Source organism: Taudactylus pleione, unplaced genomic scaffold (assembly GCF_031769625.1).
Source record: "Taudactylus pleione unplaced genomic scaffold, aTauple2 ptg000095l, whole genome shotgun sequence".
Taxonomy (NCBI): Eukaryota; Metazoa; Chordata; class Amphibia; order Anura; family Myobatrachidae; genus Taudactylus; species Taudactylus pleione.
Window position 1 is genome coordinate 7,453,614 of NW_028284497.1, and position 9,422 is coordinate 7,463,035.

Genomic DNA, 9,422 nt, shown 5'->3' on the forward strand with positions numbered 1-9,422 from the left:
CACCGGTATCCCAACGGTATGTATTGGGGTTAGGAGTCGTTTTAGGGTTAGAGGTTAGGCACAAGGGAGAGGGTTAAGCTGCGGGAAGGGAGGGTGGGTTAGGGTAGGAATACTTGGCTGCAGATGTCTGGATTTTAACCCAGTTGGGATGCCCGGCATCAGCATTGAGCGCCGGCATTCTGTACACCACCGGTACACAAATGTAATCTGATTACAGCAGTTAAAACAGCAAGGAAAGCAGAAACAATGTTAATAGGTATAAAAAGTTAGGTGCACACTATATGATGTGTGACCCAGCCGACTGTGTGGTGTGGTGCGATGCAATGAAATGAGATGTAACAATAAATTACGTGCGCCATACACACTGCACAATCTGGTGTACGACAGCATTATGTATCGTTACATGCTACATGTAACAGCACCGGGTCATTGTGCAGCAAAGCAGATAGGACGATGTGATGAACGACCATCGTGCACGCACAAATTGGCCATAAACACAGCATGATATGCACTATGTATCGTATAGCGTGTACCCAGCTTTAGATAAGTGTTCACTCTAGATGCAGGGTGCTGACCAGTGAGGGGGGCATATTTAAATTCTGAAGGACAAAATTTTAGATGTGATGTATCCCTACAGTAGCTGCAGCGATACATCATGTATACATTTTTGCCCTTCAAAAAGTAAATATGCCCTCCTCACTGATCAGCACCCTGTACCCAGAGTGAACACTATAAAACTAGGTAGTTTTTTTCATGAGTGCCAAAAACCGATGTCAAGAAATTGTTCAAAAACAGAATACAAATTTGGAATTAAAATATGTTGCTAATATCTCCATGTCTCTGCAGTTTACATTTTAGCTCTAATTTCTTCAATTGTTTTACTAACAACTTAAGAGTAGTGTCAGCCTGATGTTTTTACAGCTATAGGGGCATTAGTATTTAAAACACTCTGTGCCGACAAATTGAAGTACGTGGAGAGGGTTAAGTTGAGCTTGTAAGACAATGAAAGCAGGTTTTTAGAAGAGAAATCACCTCTCCATTCGCTTTAATAAGTCTGCACATTGTGATTTGTGCGCCATGAACACAATTGTATTTCTCGCTGGAAAATTCGCCCATCTGACACCAGGTTTACCATCACAATTTTGTTATTTTTACTCATTTCTACAAACTCAAGATGTACAATATTTACTCTTGATAGAAAAAAAAATAAAAAAAATAAATAAAAAATCCATAATGTTAACCAGATCATGGCACCATTTCTTGTTTGATACAGTACTAGGCTATTATGCTTCTGCAAATAACCATATTGACCGGTTGTAATACTTTTACCACTAAACTAAAGAGCCTAATTATATCCAATAGAAAGGAAAAGTGTTTGTGTACGCTAAATATATCAAAGCAAATAATCAATAACAAACGATCAACAAACTCTGACCATAACCTTTACTGGTCATGACATTACAGGAAAGCTGAAACATCCTGTTAATGGGTTAAAAGTTATGTAAATGATAACCAATTGTTTGTACACATACAACTAGCCACAATGTGTACACACACACACACACTAACACAACCCATACATACGTTTTTAGAAGTGGGCACATGGAATACTATACACACATTGTTTCATCTATCTTGTCATTGAACTTTAGCTACTTAGCAATATTATGTAAACAAGCTTTACCAAAAGTGAGATACAGAAATAAGCTAACACTTTACACACAATCATACAGTGCCCGGAAGAAAGTGCACACACACATCCAAACCTGCCATTACTACATACCCCCACCAGTGTGTCTGTAATACTAGACATAGAGGAGAGGCTGACCAATGCACTTACCTGCTCCACAGGCTGTATAATTACACGGTGTGCAGCTACACACACGCAGGCTCCCGGTTACACACATGCTGCTGCTATACACAGAGCTCTCTCCTCCCCATACAGGAACACACGGCGCAACCTAACCCACGCCATACACCGCCCTCTCAGCCGTACCGCCGCTGCCGCCCTTTGCTATTGGAAGGCTACAGAGTCAATCAGGTGTACTGGCAAAGCATGGGGTTAGGTTGAGAGATTCGCTCCTCCCCCTGTATTGAGGCCTAGCCGTATCCAAGGCAAAAGCGGAACCAGCCTCGATTTAACCGACCGAAGCGCCAGTGAATGAATGAAAAGCAGACACAGATATCCGATACATAGCAATCTCTGACGGCGAGCAGCTCCACACTGCGCTATAGCGATGTTAGAGGACACCGGGTTTACAGCAGACGATACCATACTACTCATTTACAAGGGGTTAACCTACCTACACTTCTCTATGTAACCAAACCACGGACAGTACTAACTAGACACATAGCTAACCTGAGTCATGGCAAAGTGTAACCACTCATCCCAACATACACAGACCACACCAACCTAAACATATGTGACATAAAGCACATATTTCAAAGCATTTACTAACGTGTACAATAAGTATGGCACAATGATATATCTTCTACATACAGAGTCAGCTCCTCATGGAATTATGGTTAGCAGACTACCCTGAAGTGCAGGGCTGGCTCCAGGGGTCGCAGCACCCTGTGCCAGCTCTCTACAGTGCGCTCCAACATAGGGCGCGGCAAAGCCGTGTGCGACTGGAAATGGGAGTGTGGCCTAAATACCATAGGTCACGCCCCCTACGTGACATTATTTGGAGCCATACCCACATGGCACACCTCCAAATAACGTCAGGCTGGGGGGAGCCTCACTAGCTGGGCTCCCCCAGCCCTTTCCCATCACTGAATGGATGCTGCGTGCATCATCCATTCAGACTCCGAGGTCTGGCACAGCTGCGGCGGTGGGGGTCCCCAACCTCCCGATTTGACCACCCATGGGCCACTGTCCCGCTGAAATTGGAATGTTGGGGAGGCTTGCGCCCTCTATGGGTGGTGCCCCTGTTCGACCGCACTGGTCAAACACCCTTAGAGCCGGCTCTGTTGAAGTGAATCTGAAAATAATGTGCCTAATAATGCAGTACAGTGACCACTATTCCCACGTGAAAGGATCTGTATAGTGCTTATACATAAATATTAAAGATCATCTCTATCCTCTCTCACCAACGGGCCTGTTTATATTAACAACATATATCACATGCAGGAACAGGGGCTACGAAAAGAGATTGTGCCTGGTGTGAAGTAACCGCATCATTGCCTATTCACTCCTCTATCAGGACCTCTGCATATGCACGGTCTATTGACCGCACGTGCTGCAGCTATTGCCGGGGAGGTTTCCATAGAATCACTCACCTGGTAAATTTTGCAGAGTGTAGCCCATAGGCTACAGCTGCCAACTCCATCTTGGCATTCCGGTACTTAGTAAATCCGACAGCTGTCTATGGGGGTTGCGGCTGCTGTAGGAAATGGAGCAACCGCAGCAGATATCGGATTCCCTCCTTCTTACATTGGGGTTGATACTTAATAGTTGCAGGTACATCCTAAAAACGGCTATTTTCAAGAAATATGCCATAAATATTTAATGATAAATAGGCCCCCCAAATACTTCATGGGGGCTCTTAAAGGCTTCATATTTCCCTGAGGAAGTCTTCGATGAGATGAAACGCGCAGATATATAGATATATATATATATATATATATATATATATATATATAGAGCCACCTGGGATATTATCTGGACCAGCGTGGCATTTTGCTATGAGTTAAGGCGCACATCCACTAGGCAATATTAATGAGCGATTGCACGATATCGTTCACTAAAGTGTCGGACACGACCAGCGATGCGTGCTCCCATTGGTCATTTTTTACATCAATCATCGCTCGAACATGCCGGTCAATCTGCCGATAACGACAGAACGGCCATGTTCGGGGATGATGGAGGGTGCCTACACTGATCGACTAATCGTTCAGTGTAGGCACTGCAGGGGATGGGGGAACGACGGTACGATGTTGCAATCATACCGTCTTTGCCTAGTGGATGTGCCCCTTTACTTTGGCTATTACATCTGATCAACTACAAAAGATTCTAGATAAGCTACTGTACATGACTTTTTTATTGTATGTGCAATTGTAAATGTTCTATTAAAAGTTTGATTTTTATATATCATATAGTGTTTTTCCCATAGTTCTATTATCATATAGTGTTTTTTTTCCCTATAGTTCTATTAGTCATTGTTTGAACCTCCCCACAAGGAAAATAGGACAGACCAAAGGATAATGAGATAACAAATATGTAGCTTATGTACTATACGGATCTTTGTATACGGTGGTGGTATGATCAATATACTTCACTATTAGGTAACTTATCTGTACATTATTTTCATATACAGATCTCAGTCTTATTATTAGAACAATTTGGCTAAATTAATATTATTCATCACGAAAGCACTACAGTGTGCCATGTCCATTTAAAAACAAGAAGCCGTTTACCAGCTATTTTTTTATGCACAGTGTGCAAATTGCAAATATTATGTATCCTTGTATGTTAAGACCACTGCTCATAATGTACTATGAATGGTTGGGATACAGATTTTCTTCATATTTACATATCTCAATCAGTGTTTCAATATTGGAGGATTCGGGAAAAATCTTACTTAACACCTTCCGCCCTTGCCTATGTATCACCCAAGAAAAGAAACATGACCATGTCATTCTCACTACTGTTTAGAAAATGGTTGAGTAAACAAGAAGATTCATATTTAAAAAATAACAAGTCTTTATTTTGGTTAGTTTAAATTCAGACATTTCAGAATTAATGGTTTATGTCTGAAGAAGGGAAATTGTCATAGGGGTCATTAATCTCAATAGCTAGTATTTGTAAAATGACATTTTTGCAATAGGGCATTGGGAAAAAAGTTGGATGCTCAACGTTTAGTACATGGATATGAACAAAGCATCATTTATAATCAAAGTTTTTATTCAAGTTCATTATGATCTTCTATGTAGACCATACAGCCTGCTTCCATTTAAGAGCAGGCAAAAGACCAGGACCAAAATAATGCAACTATGTGTCTCTATAACATGTTTCCATTTCACATGCATTCATGAAGGAATTGGCAGCGTTATTTCCTAGTGGAGCATACACACGGTCAGATTTGTCAGATGAACGATTTTACCAAAGTTTTGAACGATTTGAACGATTGAACGATTTTTGACTGCATTAAAATTAATGGAATCACCAAGTCTGACTGCAAACACATCAGATGTCAGATATCGTTATCTGACAAATGGGAACGCGCATCGTTCATCGTCCAGGCATGTCAGATATGTCAGATTATCCTTCAGATATGAACGACTGAACGATTTTTAAATTGTTATCGTTCAGATCTGAAGGAAAAATCTGACCGTGTGTATGCACCATAACAGAGGACCAATGATTTCCCGTCACCTACATTTTTAAAATAGCTTCCATGTGTATACACACACACACTATATTATATATATATAGCATATCACACACACACACACACACACACACCCCCCCCCCCCCCCCCTAACAGAACGCATATATACCATTTTGAAAAATATCACCCATTATAAACTAATCACATTCATTTAATGTTGAAAGATGTTCTAACAAATGAATGATTCTTTATTTATATAGTGCCTTTTTCCAATAGGACACTAAATACTTTACATTGGCACTCCCAGAAAATGGATCCGACGCCCCCCGTTTTCTGTAAATACAACCAACGCAGCCCAGTCCCCAAACGTCCACAGCATGTCAATCTTACTGCGGCTTGGGGGCGCTGCATGCAAGCTCACTGGACCAGCATGCGCAGTCCGCCCACCATCAGAGATGTACGCCATTGGGTTTGCGTACATCTTTGAATCACTGCCGTTGTTGCAGAGGGTGAGGCATCCATCTTGGGCATGCTCAGTTGCTGTTCTATGTAATCGTTTAACAGTGAACATTATTTAGAAGCACAAGAGGTATATGCTGTCAGTTACAGTTTATTCTGGGTCAACCATGTCCTTTTAAATTTTGTACGCCATTTTGTAGCCCACATAAAGCATGGTAATCATGATTCTATGATGAGGCAACAGTACAGTGGTGGGTAAAGGCACCAAAATACATTATTGCTGAAGGTGTTCAAAGTAGTAATCTTACTACTTCTGTAATATCTAAAATGATGTATAAGGGAAATATTTCTTTAATCCCTCCTCGTTTCATTCCTTCCTTAGGGGGAAGTGTAATTAGCCGCAGGACTTACCATGGGTTAGGTACCCAGAGCTATTCAATTATATCCCACGGCTGACACGCGGTAAGGGGTAGATTCTGCGGTTAAGTGTCTTGAGCTATGCAGTTACCACAAGAAATAAAAAAGGTCTATAGTGTGAACAGAAATACGCATTAAGGCCCTCATTCAGAGCCGTACGCTCTGAGCAGAGCGCACGCTCTGAATGAGGGCCGCCCTCCATAATTATGAAGCGTCCTCCTGGACGCTCGTATAGCTGTGGGTCACCACCAACAGCCTATACGAGCGTGCAGTTTGATGGCCGCGATGGTCTTGACCATCGCGACCATCGCCACTGCGAGCCGGAGCCTGCGGTTGAGTTTTTCAACCGCAAGGCCCGGAGTGATTTTGGCTCTATCAGAGCCAAAATCACTCCCACTGACATCACTAGTGATGTCAGTGGGCCGGCTTCTGACGGGAGGCGTTCCCTTGGGAACGCCCCCGTCAGGGAGGCACGCCCCCAGCACGCCCACCAAAGGGGGCGTGCTGTCAATCAACATCGACAGCACGCCCCCTTTGATCAGACACAACGAGCGAAGGAAAGTCCTTCGCTCGTCGCGTCTGGCGCATGCGCACGACGGAGCTCCCGCCGTCGTGCGCATGTGCAGTGCACAACATCAACCCACTTGCGAACGGACAGCCGCTTGCGAGTGGGTCTGAATCAGGCCCTAAGTGCACTCTCAGGGCAGTAAATGAATATCTCTTAGCCCGGGAGCTAAGAGCCCGCAGTAAGTCCCGCAGCAAAATTAATTCCCCCATAGGCTTTCTAACTCAGCCAATAGGTATACACTGCTACTATGTTTATGCTTGTAAAATTTTATTATGTTAGTTTATTACTATGTTTACCTTGAATGTATCTTTGCTATATATGGCGTTACAGAAACTTGTGGCACCTCATATATAAATGCTTATAATAAAAAGGTGGTCTTAAGACAACAGGTGGTTTAGAGTCAATTCTAGAACTCTTAAATAAACGGGGTACATGTAATAGCCTGCAGGCATCGGCAAGTCTCATGCGAGACTGCCCAATGTTTTGAAGTAGCAGTCATTTCAAAAGCAAAACCAATTTGAATTTGCCTTTTAAATGACCGCTACATTATAACATTGGGCACTCTTGCACAGGATTTGTCGATGCCTGCAGTCCGCAGGCTATTACATACACCTCCACGTCTAAGTTCTCGAACCCACATAACGACAGTTAAAACACCGATACCACATTGCAGTTGGTTCTTGCTTTTACCAGAATGAAGAGCATTCATTAACACATATCAAAGCTTCCCTGCTATGTGCTTAATCATCACGCCCATAAAATCCCCCCCAACATAAAATCGTTCCAACTCCCCTGATCATGCCCATAGGGGCCAAATTAATTGTGCGTGATGTTTGGCTGTGCACATAATTACCTTTTACGGTAGGCACTAACATCGCATGTTTTCCTGCACACCTTCATGAGGTGCAATGTTGATTGGCGCATAGTGCCATTCTCGGACAACACGGCCATCACATAGAACTGAATCTCCCGCCAAACTCCAAGGGGGAATCCATTTGTGTTTTTTCGCACCTGAGCTCCCATCTAAATGGTAGATCGGAGGCAATACTCATGTGTTTTGGGCACAAAGTGTTTTTTTTGCACCTGAATAAAAGCGGTTAACCCTTTCTAAAGTCCTGGTTAGTGCATCAAAACAACAGTTTGGGTCGCCCAAGACTAGGACTTTTTAGCGATTTCTGCTCACTACCTCAAGAGGCTGCAAGCAGAAATCATGCCATCGCGGCCGTCAGCAGACACAAATGAATAGCTGCTACGGGCAAAGAATTTAATCCCCCTCCTATATATTGCATCAACATGGCAAGCATCAGAAAAATGGAGGCAAAGAGAATTGTGTGCGTGTACAGCTCTGTTCATTTACTGTATTTATTGGACGATCGATAGCGAAGCGTGCACTATAGGCTTTAAAAAGTGTGTTTAAGGCCTCCAATGAGTGCCACTGTGTAGGAGGACTTAAGAAAAAAATCTGGAAAAACAAATACACAATTGAATAGCCTTGTAATTGCATTTAGTCTACTAGACTCTACTATAACTATGTTGCTTAGAGGCCTCCAGTACAAACATAACAGTGAGTGAATGTTGCCACCCAGTAACACTGTATTATGTATACCTTCCCTGATCACCGGTCACCAGCAATGACTTCATAATGTAATATTTCCACAAATGGAGCCAGCTGAGAGCCCGGTGAGCTTCCCCCCCTATTATTGTCTTTGTCACACAATACGGCCGCTGTATAAAGCGTTATACGGAGCTAGCGCAGACTGCAAGGAGCACGGTGACCAGAGCGGCCTGAGATCCGCGCATACATTCCGTGCCTATACCCCACCGGAGAACATGCGTGTAACATACAGTCCGATGCGGGATGCTGCCGGTACAGATGTGACATCATACCCCACCCCCTGTGTCTCACCTGTGACCCCACTCTGTGACGTCAACGCCCCCGTCTCACCTGTGACGTCACACTGTCCGGGTCTCGGCCGCTGTTGACCCTTTATGAGCTGGTCCCGGCTGTGCCGAGCATGGACGTGCTGCGCGGTGCAGCTCAGCCTCACACAACTGCTCATTACGTCATTACGGTCTAGGGCATTGATACGTTCCAGGCGATAAATCCCGCCCAACTTTACGTTCAATTGGTGCACAGGCACATCAGTCAGACTAGCATCGTGACGTATTTCAGACAAAAACTAGATTGTAGTCTCCAGGAAATACCCACGGAAGAGGGCAAAGGGGTCCTTCAGGCTGGGCTGTCCCAAAGACGCCTGATTGGAAATCTACACCAGTGATTAACCCTGTAATTTGGGACATTTCAGTTAGAAAGAAAATGTTTGTTATATTTGACCTTAGCACGGTAAAAGCAACATAAATAATAATTAACATTGCGTGAAAACCGGAACGGTCCGGATTCCAGACGCCGGACCGGCTCCCTGTACTGCAGCGACCTCTGCCGTTGTGGAGTTGTGTGAACGCGTCCTCGTCCGGGCGTGTGTCTGTGACATCTGTCACCGGGGAAGGAGAGATTATTACAGCCTCCCCTTATGAAGCTGAGAGGAGATTGTCAGCCCTGCAGGGAGCCAAGTGTGTGCACTGTGCAGCTCTGCTGTCACTCCGGACCTGTGCCCTTGTGCAGGGAGACACACGGACATGGCGTC

The 9,422-nt window shown here is 43.9% G+C and overlaps 1 protein-coding gene across 4 annotated transcripts in view; it reads right to left on the bottom strand.

Moving 5' to 3' along the window:
* CHD8 (chromodomain helicase DNA binding protein 8) overlaps window positions 1-8,838 on the bottom strand; it is a 124,359-nt gene extending 115,521 nt beyond the window's left edge. For 2 of the 4 annotated variants that reach the window (XM_088469946.1, XM_088469942.1), the window contains exon 1: window positions 8,684-8,838. The gene's annotated coding sequence lies outside the window, so the exon portion shown is untranslated. Of the gene's footprint in view, window positions 1-1,840; window positions 2,044-8,683 lie in introns of those variants that run through there. The other 2 variants (XM_088469944.1, XM_088469943.1) reach the window with 2 other exon arrangements.
* Window positions 8,839-9,422: the final 584 nt, after the last annotated feature.